General features: G+C 30.7%; 3 long non-coding RNA genes across 6 annotated transcripts; 1 reads left to right on the top strand and 2 right to left on the bottom strand.

Annotated features, from left to right (window-relative positions):
- The first annotated feature begins 9,602 nt into the window (after positions 1-9,602).
- On the top strand, positions 9,603-10,760 carry LOC103315200 (uncharacterized). Its single transcript, XR_010334915.1, has 2 exons — positions 9,603-10,198; positions 10,384-10,760. It is a non-coding gene; the product is annotated as an uncharacterized LOC103315200 (long non-coding RNA).
- On the bottom strand, positions 10,738-11,867 carry LOC135266765 (uncharacterized). Its single transcript, XR_010334916.1, has 3 exons — positions 11,836-11,867; positions 11,666-11,787; positions 10,738-11,609 (listed from the first exon to the last, which is right to left on the bottom strand). It is a non-coding gene; the product is annotated as an uncharacterized LOC135266765 (long non-coding RNA).
- Positions 11,868-17,276: 5,409 nt separating this feature from the next.
- LOC135266728 (uncharacterized) lies at positions 17,277-22,662 on the bottom strand. 4 transcript variants are annotated; one of them, XR_010334893.1, is made up of 4 exons: positions 22,173-22,662; positions 21,484-21,674; positions 18,220-18,500; positions 17,277-18,114 (listed from the first exon to the last, which is right to left on the bottom strand). It is a non-coding gene; the product is annotated as an uncharacterized LOC135266728 (long non-coding RNA). The 4 variants fall into 4 exon arrangements; XR_010334895.1 differs by lacking the exon at positions 18,220-18,500; XR_010334894.1 differs by lacking the exons at positions 18,220-18,500; positions 21,484-21,674.
- Positions 22,663-23,419: the final 757 nt, after the last annotated feature.

Raw genomic sequence — 23,419 nt, 5'->3', positions numbered from 1 at the left:
CATGTGATAAACATGATCTTGTATACAAGAATTGAAATAGTGTCTCTCGATGACTTAACGACCAAACTGTGTAAATAAGTCAATTGTTGGAGAATGCAGAATCCCATCAATAATAAGATTAAGCTTCCAAAAATATCACTGAAAATATCTATACATTCTGCCAATGCAAGAAAGTCGGTTTTTAGTGCTTTTAAAGCACAATTATTTAGTCGATTAGGTTGCATCTTCAAACGATTGATATTTCTGGAGATATTTCTCACGTTGTCCAATATCAGTTTCAGGAATGCGTAAACCAAAAAATAAACAATAAACTGAGAATAACATTGAAAATATTCCACAGCGTATGTTTTGTAGAATTCTGCGCCCATTATTTGACTCCAAAGATATGTTTCGTAGCCAAAGTTTATTACAAAAATAACATTTGTTATAAGAAATGGCAACAAATAAAACAAATGCTCATTATTATTACTTTGAAGAGTCTTTAAAATCTTAAAGAATTTGATCCACTGATGCCTTTTGGTTACTGTTGTCATAATAGTACAGAGATTGAAAACAAATAAAATAATATCCGTAGCAACTGAAAGTGTAAGTAACACCGAAGTCAAGTTTTCATATGAAGCTTTTTTGTATACAGCGGAAACAACAACTGCTGCAGTCAGTAGTATTATCCAAAGTAGTGCATATGCTTTTGATGGAAAGAAAAGTCCACGTTTTCCCATCTTAGCAGGTGTGATTGCTAGTAAACCACCAACTTTGAACACAAGTTTTATTAACTTTAACGACATTATGCTCTAACTAACGTCTGACTGAAAGAACACATCACTGAAAACCAAAAAATTTTATTGCAACTATTGATTTCTACATTACATCCTTTATTTATTTATAAATATTTAAAGTAGCACGCAAAAATGCGTGTAGTTAATAAATTTTTAATTTCGAACACAAAATTTTCTTAATGATATTTTCATGTTCTAGTATTGTTATCAAGATATTAAACAGTTAAATGACACAACTTATTTCTAAATCTCAATATAATTTTTTTAAATGCTTTTTTTGTGCAGGTATGCGCTACAAAAATTAATTTAACAAAATACACAAACTTATTCTACAAATAATAAAATACCAACTTGCAACGTCAATTTTTTGTTCTTTTCTTTCTTGGTTGTAGCACTCGAACCAAAGTGAAAAAAATAAGCATTGCTTATTTCATTCTTCATTCTACTTAGCAGAGTACCTAAGTAGAATGGCGGATAGCTAGTGAATGGTTATTTACCTAGTGAGTTTAGACTGTGCAATTTTCCACATGAGCAGTTTGTTTGCTGCAAATAATTATTTATGTTACAAGGCTGTGAATTAAGACTTTTTTATGAGAATTAATATAATTTGGCGAGGCGCAGGCCTTAATTAATAAGTCAGTTAAACCTTATTCAAGAACTACGTACTAATAATGTCATCAAGAAAGCATTGTTTCTATTTATTAGTAATTTTTAAAATTGTTGGTGTAATACCGACTATTTTTGTTTTTATATTTATAACAGTAATCCCTGAACCGATTTGAAAAAAACTTTTTTCTACTTCGGTTTCGTACTAAGGTCATTACGATACGCTATTTGCTATTTGCGTATCTTAATATCCAACGGAGTGCAATAATAATTATACTAAAAACCAGGATAATTTAGTTGTAAATGTTGTCAACCTAATTTTTTGGCAATTATCCGAGAGAACTGTCAGTGTCAATCGGCACCTGTTTCAAGTGCATAATTTAATGAAATTAATCAAATACGAACCTGTAGAGGCTTTTGTACCAGCCTTGATATGTGGCCCTTTCGAAAACCTTTCAAGTAAAGTACAAACATAACTTCAAAAGTATTTCAAATACTTCACGTATTTGCCACAAAAGGCCGTATTTGTTAAGGGGTACATCGCAAAACTTCGGGCACTTTCAAAACACATTTATACGAATAAACTAATGACGGTCCAAATTATTAATTTCAACTGCCACAAAATTCCTTAAATTTCGAAATTAATTTTCTATGATGATATATGATATCTTGATATCTCGTTTATAAGGCATTTTGTCGCAATTACTCAATTATGGGTATTAAATTAAATACGTGCGTGCGACAAAATGCGTCTTATAAAACTCGTATTATAATATACTATTATTCTTCAAAATTTCCGGTTTTTTTCTTGTGTAAGTCAGTTTTGACAACTGTTTGGCATTTCTCAATACGAAACGATTATTTTTAACAGATTTAAAGCAATTTGAAGCCTTGTTGAGTCTAATTCGATGAATAAAATGTTCTATTTTAACTCGTTTTTGTATAAATCGGTTCATTTATTTCACCTCGTGAATGATAAACCACTCGTTTTCACTTGTGGTTTGATTATCCACTCATGAAATAAAACGTCCGATTTACAACTCGTTAAATAAATATTAGGACATGTAAGAAGAAGAAGTAAGAAGGACATGTAAGAAGCTACTTGTAGCTTATATTAAGCACAAAAATAATAGCATGTCATTAAAAAAAATTATTAATGTGACGTCATAGCTTTCTTGAGACACTCTGTGTAACCAACCGATTAAAAGAAAACTTTAAGGACATGTAAAAAGTTAGAAAGGCATTCTAATGAGCATTTAAAAAATAATAGCATGCCATTAAAAAATAAATAATTATGACGTCATACTTTTTTGTAACAATTTTTGGGACCTATATTGTAAATAACGTCTGCAAAATATCAAAAGTTCAACTTTACTAATAACTAAACTACAGAAGACGAAAGCTAAGCTCGTCCACACTCTATAGGGATGTTGTCAGCCTTTAGCAGTGTTGTTGTATGATAGTTTTTTATTTTGAAGTATGGTTAATTTTTCCGAAAGTTTTTGAGCTTCTACTATGATTTCGTCGTCAAAGTCGGTGAAGTTTAAACGTTTATTCACAGAGGAAGTTTAAGCTGACTTGTTTTTGGAGGAAGAGATTGTTTTCATTAATTATTTTCTCTGTAATTTTGCGTGACTAGGGGGATGGGGAAGATAGTAAAGGTTCATTCATTTGCAATGTGTTAAATGTAGAAAGTCCATTTTTTCCCATCTTAGGAGGTCATTTACGAAACTTATCTGCAAATCGTTACTATAACTGCAAGTTGCAATTCTGTTACCAAGGCTTATCGAGATAGAGACTGATCCAGAAATACTGAGTCTGTTGGCAACAGATTTGAAAGTATTTATGCTCGTAATTTGCAAAATTGCAACCGAATTCGATTTTTCTTGACAATTATTTGACGTATGTCAACCCCACAGAAATGTTAAATTTTTAACTGGAAGCGTACTCCATTGGTATCCTCAAAAATTTAAGTCCAATGTTACCAACAGACTCAATATTTCTGGATCAGTCTGTATTTGCAACCTAATTCACAATAAAATTGCAAGCTATCGGTACCTTACCGGATAGTTAACGAGTTGTTTATAGCAACGCAAGCTGAATTGCAAATCCATTGCAAATCTAAATATCACTTATCAAATTGTCAAAACAAAAAATAAATTTATTATCAAAATATGTTTAAAGTAATGGCGAAAACCTCAAAACGCCAAAGAGAAGAAAATTATTCAGCCATTTGTAATTATGTTGTGTCTAGTTTGAGGACCGCAACGCAACACAGGTCTTGAAAGTCAGTTCTTCCTCCACGGGCTTTGAAACGTGGTGTTTTGTTTGAGAAATTTCCCAAAATAGCTACATTGACAGAAAAGATATATTAGGTCGGAAAGGAAGTTTTCCAGATTTTTTATTTTTATTACAAATTACAAATCAAAATAAATGGTACAGTTACAAAAAATTTATATTTATTTATTCGTCATAACTTTCAACTATCCTTTTCCAACGAGGATACAACAATAAAATAAAAAAAATTAAACGTTCTAAGATCCTAGGACGCCTGTAATAAGGCAATACTGTTGTATTATTTTTTAATTTTTGTGTGTACACTATTTCTTCTTAGTGTATATTGTAGAGAAATAAAGCGTAAGAGAAACTCATCCTTAACATCTAAAAGAAATAGTGAAAAAAATAGCACTTTACAAGTCGATCGTTTGCAAACGTACGGTTAGACCAAAATTATAATTCAGAATAATTCCTCCCCAAGTAATTGTAATTGGCTCCAATGTATTTGTCATAAAAGTCAACAAAATTCTTCTGTTATTCTTATTGTATAAATACCAAGGAGAATATGCCAACATCTCAAACATTTGACTACTCTGAAAGTTGTATTTAATTTGTTTTTGTTTTTTGTAATGTTTATTCACCTCATCACATAGTCTTTGTGATCCTTCTACAAACATGTAGACAGAGAGGATAGTACAACCGACGACCACAACTAAGCGAATCTTGAGGATAGTGCTAGTGCTTTCAAAGCTCTGTAAAAGCACATAAAAATTGTACAAAGATTATATTGGTGTTCTATGCTTGTGGAGCTAAAGAATATAACTTACGTAGAGGACAGAAAATGTGACAAAAATGGAACCCAATATTCCTAACAAGACGAACACTGGCATTGCTTGAATTACTTTCCGAAGAAATGATTTGGTCCATCTGTTTCAAGAAGAAATTAATAATGATGGTAATGATGATAATGATGATAATAATGATAATGATGATAATGATGATAATGATGATAATGATGATAATGATGATAATGATGATAATGATGATAATGATGATAATGATGATAATGATGATAATGATGATAATGATGATAATGATGATAAAGATGATAATGATGATAATGATGATAATGATGATAATGATGATAATGATGATAATGATGGTAATGATGATAATGATAATAATGATGATAATAATGATGATAATGATGATAATGATGATAATGATGATAATGATGATAATGATATTGATTTTTTTCCTTTAATTTAAGAAAAAAATTCTGCGCCCACCTTTTTATTTTTACATTGTGAGAAATGCATAAACACATTTTTTGTGAAACAGCTTCTTGATACGATAAATCGTCAGGAGCAGTTTCAGAATCCGTATTATGTCCTTTAGGAATTTCAAGTATTTGTTGGTTGAGTAGAAATATTTGTAATTTGATTTGTAAACTGAAATACATCATTATAAAGGGCAGACGAACGCATGTCCAAGCTGCCATGGGTTGACTGTAATAAAATAGATTGTACGGAATGTACCACCAAGAACCGAAATATGCTTTATAAGCCCAAACGTTTAAAAACCATTCGCTTTGATCTCCCCAAACCGGGAACAAGATAACTCCTAATAATCCAAACCAGGCGATGATGAAATAATTAAGAACATTTGTTCGATGTATAAATTTTGGAAGTTCTGAGGTTATCATTTCAGGAGGCCAGAATATGGTTTCGGCTTCAGATAACAAATTTAGGAGTTGTTTTTCAAAAATGAAGCAGAAAAGCATGCCCGCTATTACCTACAAAAAATTAACAACTCATTAATTAATTACTCATTAATTCATTACTAAGTAGTAATTTAATCAAATACGTACATAACTGATAAGCATTATCATACATCCGTATCTCACCATTGCTGCTATGCTAAAATTGTTAAACAGGTAGTAAAGATCTAGTAACAGACTGCCGGAATATAAAATGAAATAGACAATGGTAAAAATTTTCATAGTTCTGTGATAGCCGAAATCAATAAAAATTCTTTTGATGTAATGCCAAGGGAAATTTCTAAGCGCTGCTTGCTGCATCTATTTTACAATGTAATGGAAATATTTTGGTCAGATCAATTTATGTGTTTAACTATGTACTCGAGGACGTAAGGCATTTATCAAGTTTCGAATACAACAATGTTGAAGAGGTAATTATGGTACCAGTCAATAATTAATATCTCGTAAATTTTTTATATTAAATATTGTTCTATACTTACTTAACAAAACTACACTAATACAAGTTTAATGATAAAATATGTAGTGGGGAAACATATTGATTTATCATTATTTACAATTATTGGCTTATTTACAACCGCTAATGTAATTTGCCGATTCCTAACTTCTTAAAAATTGGGAAACAGGTCATTAAATTCCACGATCAGTATATAATTCCATGCGATCATTTGAACTTATAATTAGAATAGATTTTGTCAGTTTTTTAACTTGGATAAAAACGGTGATTGTAATAATTAATCAAACTGAAGAGTCAAATAATAATGTTTTGAAGGGTAATAGTCAATTAGAATACATTTTTTCCTTAGTTTGCACTAGTTTTTCAATCAGAAAGACACCAAACAGCCTACTCTAATTATAAATTCAAATAATCGCATGGTACTATTTATAATAAAAACGGGATCACAACAGAAATAAAAATTCCGTGTCAAACAAAAAAAAAACTTTATACTACAAATATAAAAATGATTCAATACCTAAAGAACGGTTTGATGAACACGCAAAAATATTATAAGTAACTATAAAAAATGCCAAAGGTTTTTTTTAATGAAAATCACATACAAAATGCTGTAAATAACACCAAACCAGTGTGGAAAATTATAAAATATGTTATTAATAATGTTGAGCTTAGTAAAACGGACTCAGCATTGATAGGTTTAAAAATTGAAAAAGGAAGTGACCAGGAAGCAGTAAACAGAATTAATAAGCACTTTATTAACATAATTGATCACAACAATAGACATGATAACAGGTACACTAGTTCCTCCACAGAATTTAAGAAACCTAAATATTTCGTAAATGGCTAAATTTAGGTAAAAGGACTTGTAAAAACTACCTTAAAGTAACTCTAGTAATTAAATATTTTCAGAAAGATTTAACAAAGAATTTTAATATTTGGGAAACATTAAAAGGGTTTAAATTCTATCATCTGAGAACTTTTTCAAATTTCTATCGTCATCAAGGCTAACTTGATTTTTTTTACATGGCACAACAGGTCAAATTTAATGATTTTTAAAAGAGTATATTTTCTAAATTCACTGATGTAACATAATACCTACCTATATTTTTATTAAAAGGTAAAAAAAATAAAAATTTAAAAATTTAAAGCTTAGTTAGCTTTGAAAATACTGTTATTAACGATTTGTCACTTATATATTACCCAAAAAATAAACTTGGGTGCAATAATTAGTTTAACAATGGTACATTTAAGTAAAACTGAACCGAAAAAAATTTACATGTTGTTTGGTCATGGCGACAGAAAGCCAAGAAGTTAATGGAAATCATTTTAAACATCTTTTGTACCGTAAAAATAATGTATTTCGTGTTCTTTTTTAGTTGAAAGTGTTATTTTAATAATAATTTTTTATTTTTACTTATTTTTGGTCAATGTTTAAGCAGCAAAGAGCTTACGATAGGTAAAGACAACATTTCCAAGTATAACAAAATTTTACATTTTTCATTTTTTTTTAATTCGAAACGATGATTAAAAGATTAAATTAATGTATTAGCTGGTTCAAAACAATTAAAACGCCAACGTCGCATTTTACCAATTTAATTTAATTTTTTTATTAAGATAAATAAAATTGTAAAATAGTTATTAATAATTAGGTCTCTCATTGAAAGTGTAAATTATATTAACTGTTATTTTTTTGAAGTGCATGAGTAATTTATATCAGCCAATTTTGAGACAAAATGCGAGTTGGCGTTTTTATAGTTTTGAAACTGCTAATATGCATGTGTTACTCTATAGAGCTCAGAAAAATATGCTAAAAATATTAAATTTGACCATTGTTGCCATTAAAAAAAACAATTAGCTTTGTATTCTAAGAACAAGTGGAGATATAAATTTGATAAACATCTGAAACGATAGAATTTATATACTTTTAAGCATATACCAAATTTCAATAAATTGTGATGAATGTTTTTAATAATATTCAACGGTATCCACACTTTTTAGCGACTCTGTATAGTACTTAATGTTCACAAAAATAGGTAATTTCTTGCGTAAACCGGCCGATCACGTACGTGTATATTAAGTACTATATCTTCTAATCTGTATTACCAGTATTTTTTGAAATGGAGGAATCATTTTAAAGGGAAAGCCTAAGTCTTTTCTTTGGTGTCTTCAAATTTCTAAAAAAGAATAACAAACTTCAAATTTTTACAATTAAGTTTTGCAGAACTTTAAGCACCCATAACTATTTTTTTTCAAATAAAATGCCAAAAGTTTTATTTCACTAAATGGTAGAGAATTTAATTCTGCATCGATCTATACAGGGTGTCTCAAAATTGACGCCCGTGCTTTGGGAATTTGATTCAGGGGGCTAACACAAATCGAAAGTTAAGAGTAAAAAAAACTCGTTATCGAGTTATTGATTAAAATGTAAATAATAAGCTTTATGCTGTCTTTCCAATTATTTGTGCAACATAATTCATTAGTTGATGTTAGCGATGTTAAAATTCTTAGAATCGCTTCCTCTAGTGACAAGTATTATTAATTTACTTCAGTTCTGTATGTTTACAATGCTACAATACTACTGCATTAGTGCATTCGAGATTTTGTCGATATGTTAAAAAGCTGATAATACGTGTGTATGATGGCAATGCCAGTGCTGAGGTTAGGAGTAGATATGCTGTGCCGGTTCAGATTCACTTCGTCTGCGCATGCGCCATTTCAGGGATTCCCCCGACGCAAAATATGGGAATCCCCTGATGTTGTAGCTATTTTTAGATCATGATGTCATGGCTATTTTTGGATCATGACGTCAGGATAAGAACTGCGCATGCGTCACTTTGGGGAATCCCACATTGAAAATTATGTGAATCCCCTGATGTTGTAGCTATTTTTAGATCATGATGTCATGGCTATTTTTGGATCATGACGTCAGGATAAGAATCTCCTGGGAAATCCCACATTGAAAATTATGGGAATCCCTGCGGTCATTGCTATTTTTGGAACATGACATCATGACTAAGTTTAGATTATGATGTCATAGTTATTATTGAATCGATAAGTCATTGCTATTTTTAGATTGTGACTCATTAAGTGAAATCCTGACGCCTCAGTCCCCTTAGATCTCATAATGATGTACCTATAAAACTGCGAACTTGCTGTATGCATAGATTATTCATTCATCTCACTGTTGTGCAAATTTAAGTGAAAATGAGTGATAATCAAAACGTGATAATTCAAAGTGAAAGAAATAGGAGAGATATTAGACTTAAAGTGAAAAGTCAGCAACCCCAAAAAGTCAACACAACAACAACAACAATTATGAAGTCAGTAAAAAAGAAGACTTCCAACGTGATAAAGGATAAGAACTATAACAACTTAAAAAAAATGTATAGTGATCGGTTCAAGTTATATTTATTAAATCTAAAAAGATTAAAAGAAGATTTAGAAATGTATCAAGTACTTATAAATTTAAAAAATGTTGCAGTCAAGTAAAGTAAAGTGTGCTGCATAGTGTTACTCTCCATCAGCAAACAAATAAACGCGGAGGTGGCGTACGCCCACGCTCGAATGATTGTATGTTTTATTGAAACCCCACGCTCTTTTCTTCCATTCCTTTCGATAAGAAACTTCAACGGCGGGCTTTTGTTTGCTTATCGCATTTAAATAAATGCGTCTTCGCGCAGTAGAGTTGGATGCGCGAAAGACATACACTTCGGGACATTTCTATTTGGACATAAAAAATTTGAATTTTCTGACATTTATACGTGTATTCAGCGTCTATGTGAACAAAAAATGTTCTCTCTCTCATTCTATGGTCCTTGAGCTTTAATAACAGGGACATTTTTTAAATTGGTAACATTAGAAAATGACAGTAAACAGCTGACTGATGTAAACAATAACACAATAACAAAGGAAATGTTATAATTTTAATCTATATAACCAGTGGCTGCTTTAAAAGTGTGTACTAACGGGATAATAACATATTTACGCAAGTATTTTTGAAGGTAGAAACATTAGTTATCATATAACAATTATTTTTTTTACTTAGATTATATGATGAGACGGGAATGGCACAACACAGAATTGCAGTCAGTGATTGTGCTGGAGAAAGCTGCTGTGATGTACTGACAGTACTGACTATCGCTGGTTGTACGATTTGTGCAATTTGTGATATATTTTGTGTGAAAAACTGGAAAACAAAGTGCATAACTGCATAACCTCACTTATCGCAGTTTTGCACATTTTGATGATGGGAATTGCGGTTCAAGTAATTATGAGTTATAGATGAAGCCCACTGTTTACTTCAAAGTAAGTTCACGACATTTACAGATACTTTCTTTATGGTTTTGTCTTTTCTGGTGTAGAGGGTTAACCTTTCTATTTTCATATAAAATTCAAACCAAACGAAATCGAAAAGCTTAATATTGTCATGTTTTTTATTAATTATTAAAAAATTTATTTAAAAAATCACAGATAGTGTTTATAATTTGCAGCTGATGCCTTTTGGGTCCACTTTTTTCGTTGTTATTTCCTGGTAGCCACTCTTGTTTCAAGCAGAATGGGTGTAAAGTTAAAAATAATCCCATAAAATTGTTAATATAACTCCTTTGCACTGGCATGGGGTATTTGAAAACTTACGTTTAACAAATACGTCACAAAGTCTCAGCCATGTCTCAGCCATCGTCGAAAAACATAATAAGGGCTTTATAACAAGAAGCGCTTTCTGATTTTACTGTGGACGTGTGGAGAATAGTGTGAAATATTGCGAAAAACCAACTTTTACTCTTGTTTACATTTTTGTACGTCTCTGTCTGAGAGTAGTCGTCTTGTATAAAAAATATAGCCTACTAATAAAGGAAATTAAAGTGTTTTTATTTCTGTGTTGCCCCCAATTCCACTTTGCCCTTGCCTGATAATCAAGACACTGATAATGAAATTGGTGTAAGTGCATCGAATACAAACGTGTTGAATAGATGAATAAAAGAGAGACAACTGTTTTTTTCAAAAAGGCCATTTCAAATTTATTCAAAAAGTACACACTCATTGAAAAGGGTCCATTCACGATAAAGTTTGGCTTCCTGCATGACATAGGTCTCGGACACCAATCTCACTGTAAATGGTCTAAATTGGTCTTGCATCTCTAAGACATGGACTCACTGAGAGCGACTTCTGCAGTAGGCTTGAGACCTGCCTGCCTGTCTAGCAACCATCTCTGCATTATGATTCCAAATCATTCTATAAAACGCTGTCAATTACAAGCCATGATATGAGGCATGAGGCCGTCTCAGTGTATGTCTTGTGGTTTACATTGAAACTGTTTCTTAAAGAACCCATTCACAATGAGATCTGTTTCGCTACATGCGGCGCGACAGGACTCAAAGACTAATCCCAAAAGACACAAAAAAACTGACAAAGTTTATCATTTTAAGCCATTGACAGCGTTTTCGAATGTTGGTGCAAAGACTTGTCGCGAGGCAGGTTTCAGCCTTCCGCCAACGTCAGTCTCAGTGAAACCCTCTCAAAGTGATCTCAGCGAAAACCATTCACAATGAGATTGGTCTATGAGGCCTATGTCGTGCCGCATGCAGCGAGATATGTCTCATTGTTAATGAAAATAGGGCCTTTTTTGTTGTTTAAAGTCGTTTTTTAAAACTTTTGTGGCAAATTTTACTGATGTGGCAGAGAGGGGGCATGCAATTGGAACATGACGATGACTACCCTAAAAGGAACTTCGAGGCTTTTATGGCCTTTTTAATGCAAATTTCAACTTTAAACCTGCCAGTCATACCAAGGTCAAACATAACCTCAACAGTAATCCAGCAACGGTAATTCAAAGCATTTGAAAGTTTCTCCATTTGTTTTTAAGTGTTCTAGTTGGTACATTTTTCTGTACTTTACTACAATAAAGAAATATTTAAATTTTTATTATTCGGAAGTAAAATTACCGTTGGGGGCGCCACTGAGCTAGGTCGAAAACAGTAGCCATAAATGGCGGGAAAATCTTTATTCGGATATTTTGAGCGTTGTACGAATTTTGGGGCTTCACAATTATTACATTGTCTATGCGGAATGATTATTGCATCTTTGAAACTTATGTTGACAAATGAGAGATGACGAGGAAAACACGAATAACGAATGTCTGTTTGGTTCACTTTCTTTATTGGAAAATTATTACAAAGACATTGAAAAGCCTACCTTTTGGCATAATTTACGTTTAAATGTATCAGCAGTTGTTAATCTTTATTGTAGTTTTGTAGATTTACCGCAGCATTTCATGATTTTTTCAGTGGAAAATTCTAACTAAAATTCATAACACTTCACTAATTTATTGGTTTCTTGAGCCAAACTTTGTGTTCGCTGTGATCCATTACTTATAATCTTTAATTAGACAACTGTTTGATAACACTTTGTAATCAAAATTTAAATATTTTTCACTTTTTATCCCCTTTCAAGTTCCAACAATAAACACTTTATACCACGAAAAACCACAGAACCAAAGTGAACGCTAGTATTTACCACCACGTACTTTTAAAGTAATTCTTTGTATTGTAAGTAATTAACACTATACACGCAAAATTGTTGAACAATTCATTAAATGTCAGTCATATGTCAGTTAAATGTGGCATTACGAAAATTTCTTTACTGTTTTCGACATAGTTCAAAAGTCATCACCAGAGGGCGTCTAGTTAATTTTATTTCCGAATTGTTTACATTTATCATCTGTCAAACACATCAAACAACCAAGTTCCCTAAATTTGAGCTCTTATCTAGTTTTTGTGCTCTATATAGTCTCGCGTCAACGTATGCGCTGTGACGTATCTCATATAGAAATGTCCCGGACTATATATATATATATATATATATATATATATATATAGCAAACAAAATCTTACTAAAAATGGTGTGCTCTTAGAAGGTGTTTTGTAGTGTTTATTTAGGTATACTACACTATCCTAACTTAAATAATTAGTTGAAAAAAGACTTATAACCCAATCTAACCCGATTTTGTTACTCAAAACTCAAAATGAAAAATTTAAAACAAGTAAGATTCAATGAAGGTGTTACTCTTTATGTTTTGAATGATGTTAATGAAGATAGGAAAGGCTATTGGGTAAGAGATAGGATGTGGTTTCAGAAACGAATTCGCGATGTAGAAATGATTCTTAAACCATTTCTTGAATTGAAAATTATCATCAATGAAAGAGAGAAAACGAGAGAAAAAAGTATAAATACTCCTTCTTTAACTATTTAACTTAGTAGTTAAATCTTCTGCAATCATACAACATTGTTTTGGGTTTGTAGAATACTCCACATTCTTAGACAGTAAAAAGTATAAATGATCAAGAAAAGATCAAAACTTATCAGTCGTAATAAAGCTTTCCAAAGAAAGATACGAAATCAAACTGCAGTTGTTGGTTCAGGAATTGTAAATTCTGTTATTAATAAACTACCATTCGAATTACACATACCTGGTGATCAATTCTGTGGTCCAGGAACCAAACTTGAAAAACGACTAGAGCGCGGAGATCGTGGTATTAATAAATTAGACGAAGCGTGCAGAGAACACGATATCGCTTATAACGAACATCAAGATTTAGAAAATAGACATAAAGCTGATCGTATTCTACTCGAACGCGCGAAAGAGAGAAGACGTGCCCCTGACGCTTCTATTGGTGAGAAATTTGCTGCTTTAGGAGTTTCAACAGCAATGAGTGCCAAATTAAAACTTGGAATGGGATGTCCTAATAATAAAACGCAAAAACATAGAAGACGAATTGGCAAAGTGAAGAAATCAGGAAAAGGATTAATTAAATTTAGTGATTTAATAAGTAAAGCGAAAAACACATTGAATAATGGAAAATTTGATGATATGAAGAGTGCCATAGGTGCAGCAATAAAAGCTGTAAAACAGCTTCGGGGAAAAAAAAAGATACATCCAAAGAGAGTGATTTCAGTACCGAAGACAGGTGGTGCACTGCCTCTTATTCCAATATTTGCTGCTTTGGGGGCTCTCGGGTCTTTGGGTGGTGGTGCAGCAGCCGTTGCCAGAGCAGTCAACCAGGCGAAGGTTGCTAATGAACAACTTAAAGAAAATAAACGACATAATCAGGCAATGGAAGCGGTTGCATTAGGAAAGAACAAAGATGGAAATGGTCTTTATTTGAAACCATATAAAACAGGTCTCGGTCTTTTTTTAGATCATTCAAAATTTCCAAAAAAATACCGATAAAGCTTCCTAAACGTCCTCTTACTGATGTAGATCTGTGTAAATATTGTAAAATGTTAAAAATTCAAAATTTTAGAGGTGTTTTTATGAGAGATTTGTTGCCTTAAAATGTACGAATCAATGAATGTGGTATATTAAATTTAGATGATGAAAGTGGTAGGGGTACTCATTGGACAGCTTACGTAAAACGTAGGCGAGAAGCTACATATTTTGATAGTTATGGTAATCTTCAACCACCACGAGAACTAGTTAAATATTTAGATAGCAATGGACCATGTAAAATCCTGTACAATCATGAGCAAATTCAAAAATATGGTACGGTTAATTGTGGACATCTATGCCTTCAATTCTTGTACAATAATAACAACTACAAATGCAAGTGATTCTTTGATTACATTTCGTTCTCATATTACTCTGCAAGGTGAAACTTAGTTGTAACTTGCTGTATAATCTAAAACCTTGCAACGCTCACAACGACCTTTCAAAAAATGTGCGTATCAACGTAACAAACAATCGGTTGTAAACGGAGTATTTAAAGACGTAAAATTATCAGAGACACTCAGTGATAGTATTCATTACCTTGTGATCAGCAAGGTTGTTTAATACGTGCTACCTCTAGTGACCTATATATCAGTGCAATAAAATGTCAATGACATTTACTTTAACTGGAAACAGTTCAATTCTAACATCTGAATATAGTCCATCAATAGCATTAGAAAATGATAGCAGTTATGTAATTGGATTAACTAACTTAGAAACTTATAATTCATTTCCAAATATTGATCACACCAATAATAAATTCTTTTATGTAAGTGAAGATAATGAAGAGGTATGTATAGAAATACCTGAAGGATCTTATGAAATTGATGATATTAATACATATCTTAATAAAGAAATTGTTAAAAAATATTATCATATCCAACAACAAGATGAAGAAAAGAATAGCAAGAATAATGTTAATCCCATAATACTTGTTGATAAAGATTCTACTAAAATAGTTGATAGTAACATTCATGAAAGGAGAGCACCTATTTTATCAATAAAATCAAATACAAATACGTTAAAAGTAAAAATCAAATCAACAATAACGATTGATTTCACTAAAGAAAATACCATAGCCAGTATATTAGGCTTTACATCTACTGTATTAAAACCTAATGTAAAACACATCTCTCCTTTGCCAGCTAAAATTCATAAAGTAAACGCTTTATGTGTACATTGCAATCTGGTATCGTCTTCATATAGAAATGGAAAAGCAGTACATGTTTTACATGAGTTTTTTCCAACTGTACCTCCCGGGTATCGAATTGTAGAAGCGCCAACCAATGTAATCTATTTACCAATTAATCGAAATGAAATTTCTTTATTGGTACTTAAAATAACTGATCAAGATGGAAATGTAGTCAATTTTCGTGGTGAAGCCATCACGGTAAGGTTGCATCTTAAAAAGCTCCTCTCAACATAAAACCAAAAAAAAAATTATGGGATTAGTTTTTGATTCCTACCGTAAACGGTTTAATGTCAATAAAAGTTGTATAAATACGTCAACAAACATTAAATCACTTAGTCGACATCGTAGACTAAAACGATTAACATCGGAAAACAAGAACTTTCTTAAATCTCTCGGTTTTACTGTATTAGTGTAAACTAAGTGTGCATCTATTATTACGTTGTGTATTTAAATAAATTTCCATAATGAATTTTGAAATATTAAATGTAAATGAAAAAGCTGTTTTTGATACATCAATAAGTTATGCTGAAAAACGTACGCATCAACCATACGCATCCACTTCTTTCAATTTGAATGATGAAATACGATTACCAATCGAACATCAAGATGTATATACACTTCCTTGGTTGAGTTCATTGTATACGTATTGAAGGAAAAGTAATCGCAACAAATGATAAACATGAAACCATAATTTCACCAAACGTTAAATAGCTAATAATGGTATAATGTTAATGTTTGATGAAGTAAGATATGAGATTGCTGGTAATGTAGTTGATAGAGTACGAAATCCTGGTTTAGCATCAATTATGAAAGGTTATGCAACGTACAATACTAATGAAAGTATTGCTCTTCAAAATGCTGGATGGTTTCCCAAATCTCCATCAACAATTATTGATCAAGATTCTGGATACTTTAATGTAGTTATTCCATTGAGACTAATATTGGGTTTGTGTGAAGATTTTTGAAAAATAATATTGAATGTTCGCCAAGAACTTGTTCTTGTTCGAAGCAATACTGATCTAAATGCTCTAGTTGTTAACGATGAAACAGTACATAACGTAAAAATTAACATTTCAAAAATCTTTTGGAAAATGCCTCATATAACAGTTTCGGATGCAGAACGATTACGTCTAATTGATACGTTATCAAAGAATCGTGAACTAGATGTTCCCTTTAGAAGCAGAGAATTGCATGAATATCCTCTGTTACCACAAACTCAGCGACATACATGGTCTATTAAAACATCAATCGAGAAACCACAATATATATTTTTCGGACTTCAAACTGATAGAAAAAATCAACTTTCCAAAGATTACAGTCAATTCGATCACTGCAATTTGAGAAACGTTAAAGTCTATCTCAACGACGAAATGTATCCATATGATAACCTAAATTTGAATTTCAACAATAATTCCTTTGCCGCATTATATGAAATGTTTATTGAATTCCAAGCATCATTTTTGGATAAAGTGGGGGAACCAATCTTCACGCCTGAAGAATTCAAGACCATTGCACCAATAGTAGTTGTTGATTGCACCAAGCAGAGTGAAATGCTCAAAAGAAGTCCTGTTTCCATCCGACTCGAGTTTGAGACCAGAACCAACATACCAGGGAAGACGACAGCTCATTGTCTAATTCTACATGATAGAGTAGCGAAATATATTCCAGCTCAAGGTGTTATTCGTGTTGTGTAGTGTGCTAATTTAAAATGTATTCATTTATTTTTAGTGTTATTTATTTTTGTGTTTTGTTTTCTCTAATGTATGCTTATCTTCAATATCTCAAGACTCTCTCAAGATCGGCACCTCAAGATATTGTTAATACAATTTAGTGTAGCTACTAATTTAATATTATTAATATCTCTTTTGTTTTTCATCTTAGATTTAATTTTATTATGTATGATAAAGTTGTTTAATAAAACACATACAAAACTTATACATTGTTTTATTTCACAAAAATGCAGTACATTATACAGGTTACGTAAGTATACATAACAAATCGTAGGTATCTTTGTAATCTGTCAATTTCATGGAAGGCCAACGTGCTGAATCTGCTCCAGTAGTCCAGCCAAGATGTGCTTCAGGATTTTCCTCACCCTTTCTAATGTTTTTCTTTAACCAATCCAAAATGTCCTGATGTCTTTGATTCTCCAATGGATTAAACTTAAAAGATAAATCAAACAGAAACAAAGTTCCAAAAAATGATCTTAATGGTTTATAATTAGCTAAATAAGCAGCTTCACAAACAAATGTATTAATACATTCATTTATAGTTTTATAATTATTTTTAATGTTTTCAACAAGATAATATTTTGAAAGTTCATCATCTGCCAAAGAATCTGAACTATTTCTTAACAATTCAAAAAAATAAAATTTAAACTGTTTAGTTTGTTTTGTTAGAATGTTATCCATCTCATTGAAATTAATGTATATTCGATTTGTTTGCTGTAAAAGATTCTTAATATACTTATCCATCTCTAGTTTTTTCTCCACTAGCAAATATAGATCGATCAGTCGAGGTACTTCATATGCTCGTGCAAACCACAGCCAAGCGTTGTCTGAAATTATGCAGTTTGATTTTTTAAGAAGCCATCTTACCATAGGTTGTTCTTTGTGATACTTTTTTATTGATTTGTAAAGGTTGATCTCCTGCACATGTCGATATGCTTCATATTCTTCATATTCAATATGAAAACATCGATTTTTAATAAATAAGTTTTCTGTTGATTCTTCTTCCTGACACTGTTGATGTTCCATCTTGCTACAACTATCATCCGATTAGAATTGCACTGTCATATGTACATCTGTATGTATATAATATAAATGTTATATATGTACATAAGACAGTGCAATTCTAATCGGATGTAATTACCTTCTTTTTCTTCGTATGATCACTTTCCTTTATTTCACATTGGATTACCAAGTAGTAAATTTATGTATCGTTTCATTATTTATTTATTAATTATTTTTTTAAGAATTTGTTTCATATACCGCTCCTCTATATTTCACGTTGGATTAATAGCATATCCCCAAGGTCTTGTATCCGTAGTATTTCTTAATAATATGCGTTTATCATCATATGGACTTAAGACCACTTTTTCTTGTTTTATAGAATACACAGAGTGTTTTTTAGATCGAATGAGTCTTTGCGTGCTACGAAATATATCTAAATCGAATAAACATTTTTTATAATCATTAAATGTAATATGTTTTATTGAAGATTTTGTGCACCCTTTCGACTTTTTCACAAATTTTTTACGTTTTATAGCTGGACCTACTTCATCATAATCATGCTCTTCATCTTCAGTGTCTGAATCAACTGTATAGGAATACATTTTAGATCGAAGCCCAACAAATTCAAGCATAATTTTGCCATGATTTTCATCTTTCATGAGCCCTGGACATTTCTTATTTTTTAATTCAATATTAAATTTATTATCAAGTTTATAATCGGAAGTATCAAAGCGATGAATATCTTCCTTAATATTTTTATAAATATCTTCTGTCTTAAAATGATATATTAAACTATCGGTGTCTGTGTACAACAATTTTGCATTATTACCAAACTTATTTTTAATATAGTCATAATGAAATTCGTAAATAAATATTTTTGAAATATCTAAAATACAAAAACCTACATAAATTGGTTTATTTAGTACCACATTTAATTTATTCATTTCAACTATTGACATGTCTTCTTCAAATATAACAGAACTATGAAAATTGGGTTTTGAAATTAAATCGCGCATACCGTACCTACCATCCCACCTAGTTACAATTCTAATGTCTTTATGTTTACGTACATTTTCCATGCACTTACCATATATAGCATTGATCATTAGTTTAAAAAAATCTTTTTCAAATTCGTTTTGTGACTGCTGTCTTAAGCGTGTATTTAAATCTATATATTCCTTAAGCCATGGACTCTGATTAAATGTTAGGACGCGATGTACTTTAGTAATTTTTAAACCAAGTCTTAAATACATTTTTAAATTGCGATAATGGACTATATAATTAATTTTTGGAAACAATGTTAAAAGCAATTTTTCTAATTTTGATTTGGAATTTGGTGGTTTTAAATGTTGTGGTGCTAAAGGTAGGTCACTGTGTAAATCATGTAAAGGAGTTGGATATTCTAAATCACATTCAATTATATAACCATCATTGGAAGTATCTGATGTATTTAAAATTTCTGTAATGTTAAAGTCTTCTAAAAATCTAAAGTTACCATAAGATAAATATTGAGACATTGCGGCGCCATAGAGATTGTTGACATCAAAATACATGAGATATGAAAGTTCTTCATTTGAATTATATCCATCTTTCATGTAATGATTATTGGCTTTTGCGTATCTATTACTACACTGTGAAACACCTCCTCTAATACCCCGTTCAATAAACATTATCATATCTATATCACTTAATAGCTCTAAACAAATTCCAGTAGATTTCAGCATTGCATCGAAAGTTAATCCTGGAAGAGTGAAGTAATGAAGTGGATCTAATTTATAAGTATTTAAACATGTTTCTCGAAAAGTTTCGAAAACATCAGCCAACAAAATAACATCAGTACGTAGATATAAATCACTATATTCTCCCAATGTTTGAATTTTAAATGTCTGCCACACAGTTTCCGCATGTTTATAACTATCTTCAGATATATTAGATTCATGCATTGTACTATAAAAATCTTTTTTTGATGGTAATATTGTTTCATTGAGTTTATCCCAGCTGTCAACATAGTCATATGGAAATACCCCTTTTTTTATTAATAAATTAAATTCTTCATTTGTTTTACAGAATTTTCGTGTTATTATTTTTTGTTCAGCTTTTAAGTTTGATGAAAGTTGATCAAGACTCTTAGACATAAAACGAAACGAATCTATAAATCGAAAAGTGACATCAGTACCTCCCACAGATTTGGAAAATGATATATATTTTTCTTTATTTATTGGTAGTAATTTAATATTACCGGCAAAAGCTGTTGACAGTTCTTTAATAATAAAATGAGCATCATATCCACTCAAATTATGGAACACAACAGGAATGGTATATGAATCTTGATAATTTAAATTACATCGTTGATGAGCCGGTCCTCTAAATTTTCCCGTTAAATGATTATGATCTCGAACTTTAATTTGATCTGATTCAATAGTTTTATTACAAATGTGACAAATATTGGACTCTTTATATGAACGTTCTTGATCGTAGCTAAGTTTTTCCATGGGTAATTTATTTTTAAATATTTTATCACATTGTTCGGCAATGTCTTTTAGTTCCTTAACAAACCACTGAATACAATCTTGATTACGATATAATTGAAATTTTGAAAGCGAGTCATCATATGAACACTTTAAGTAATAAGCTATACTACAAGCAATAGTTTTTGGTAAGGGATAGTTTTACTGTGAATATTATTATCAATTTGAGAACATTTTGCCAAAATACTTTCGAGATCAGCATAAATTACAAATGGCACTTTTTCCTTATAAAGATGATTTTTAAATTTCAAAGATGTATCGCGTGGTAATGACACTGAATACTGATTAAGCTTTTGACAGTGAATTTTATGTTTGGTTAGAATGTCTTCGGTTGTAAAATAATTTAAACATCGTTCACAAATAAATGTTTTATGTTCATGAGTAGACAACTGATGTGATAAAAGGCGAGATAAATGTTTAATCCATACAAAATGGTAATATAATTTTTTATTATGATGCGTTTCTTCTTCATCCATATTATTTGTTGGTAGCATGAGTAAATTGATTGTAGGAATATTCTTATCATTATTTTTATTATAAGTGCTTAAACGTGCCGGAAATATTTTATTTTTTTCTTCAATACAATATAAATTAATTGATAAATTGTTCATTATTTCAAATTTTTCAATATCTCTAATTGTTATTGGAAAACTTATATTATCATACCTTAAAACGTTTTCAAAATTTGGATATGATGATGTTCTGTGGGGATTATTTTTTACAGGATATAATGCAGACACAACTGACCAAAGAAAACAAAATTGATCATTATTTTGTACATTTATTATACAACGTTTTTTTTTAATAAAGTTCGGTACTTCCACAAAACTTGAATTATTTCCAAATTTTATTGGATCATATTGATTAATATTTACCTTTAATCCCAAAATTTCATATAACGCCCAACCACTATCTTTTTCAGCAAATGATTCTAATTTATTTAATATTACACTAACTACATTTTCATGATACCATTCTCTAATATTAGTTGTTGAATCTATATGATTATTTCTAGTTGCAAATGTTTTTAAATCTATTTCCAACGTAGATGGTTGTATGAAGTTACCTGAAAACACAACATTTACTTTGAGCATTGACTTTGCTAATTCTTTTTTAATTTTTAATACAAAACTTTTATATGCTCGTGTTAAAAATATTGCTGGATCTTTTATATGAATATTTGAAATAAAACCTGAACGAATTCTTCCTTTAAAACAAGAATTTAAATCCTCCCATAAAACCTTTTGACCAAATGTTTTTTTCGGTACATTTGATAATCCCTGACCAACTTTACTGCTTTTATTGTGGAGTAAGTCTTTTTTAATTGTTTTTAATTTGAGTCGATAGTATTTCAAATGAGCAAGACTGGCTTCCAAAGAATGTGGATTTTCATGAATGCTTGTTTCATGAATTTTATTGATCAAAGCTTTGCTAACTATTTTAACACTTCTATTAATATATTTCGAAAACGAATTAATTTCATCTAAAGTTTTAATTTTACTAATGTATTCACGAATTAAATTTATAGAACGTTTAGCTAAAGAGCTCACTGTGTCAGACATACCTACGTTTTTTCACTTTTGTCACAATAATTATACCTATGAATTATCCACAACTTGTATTTTTACTATACGAGGAAGCACAAAAACTGTTAACAATAATTATATGAATTAATCACAACTTGTATTTTCACTGTATGAAGATTGTCTGAAGACTGTTAAAATTCATGCTTTCACCCTCATATTTATACTGATTAAATATTGCGTCATGATCTAAAAATAACAGTGACCTCATGAACTAAAAATAGCAATGAAATTAGGGGATTCCCAATATTTCCGATAGGGGATTTACCCTGTTGTGATATTAAATGAAATAAAGATATGAGCATTCGTCTTTTGTAACACTATACACATTTCCGCTGATAAAGGGATACAAAATCAAATATACCTACGTTTGTTCGCACAGGCATCAGATAACACTTGCTGCAAATTTGCAAAATTTTTGCAAAATCAGCATTTTTTTGATATCGGATTACATTTTGTGCAAAGTCAGCATTTTTGGTGTCAGATTACATTTTGTGCAAAATCAGCATTTTTTGGTATCACATTACATTTTTTGCTGATGTCGACAAAATTTTTGCAAATTCAGCAAATTTTAGTATCAGATTACATTTTTTGCTGATGTCAACAAAATTTTTGCAAATTCAGCAAATTTTGGTATCAGATTACATTTTTTGCTGATGTCAACAAAATTTTTGCAAATTCAGCAATTTTTTTTAATATCAAATTACATTTTTTGCTGATGTCAGCAAAATTTTTGCTAATTCAGCAATTTTTTTTTGATATCAGATTACAATTTTTGCTGATGTCAGCAAAAATTTTTTTTGTATAATCAGCATTTCCCACTCTATTTTACCTCCAAAATGGCGGATTTGTTTTCCTTAAGGCCTTATAAAAGCTTTAGGGGCACTCAAAGTTAACAGTAAAGCTTCATCGTGTGTACATTGTGTGTTTTTAAAATATGAGTTATTTTGAAGCCTCTACTTCGGCAAATGCCACCACTTCCGAAAATAAAGTAAGTTATTGAAATTGATTTTAATTACTTTTAACAATTTTTTAACATTTTTTTAAATCAAATTTACTTCAATAAAATATTTATTATTTTTTACTTTAGTCTAATATTTTTTTATATTTTATAGCTAAAGAGGAAAAATTTGTTATCATTAAAAAAAAGCCAACCTCCACCACCACTACGAAAAAACGTAAGTTTTTAAAATTACCTTTAATTAATTTTAAGAAATGCAATTAATAT

The sequence above is a fragment of the Tribolium castaneum genome, chromosome 7, assembly GCF_031307605.1.
Source record: "Tribolium castaneum strain GA2 chromosome 7, icTriCast1.1, whole genome shotgun sequence".
NCBI lineage: Eukaryota > Metazoa > Arthropoda > Insecta > Coleoptera > Tenebrionidae > Tribolium > Tribolium castaneum.
This window is presented reverse-complemented; position numbering and strand designations above follow the sequence as displayed.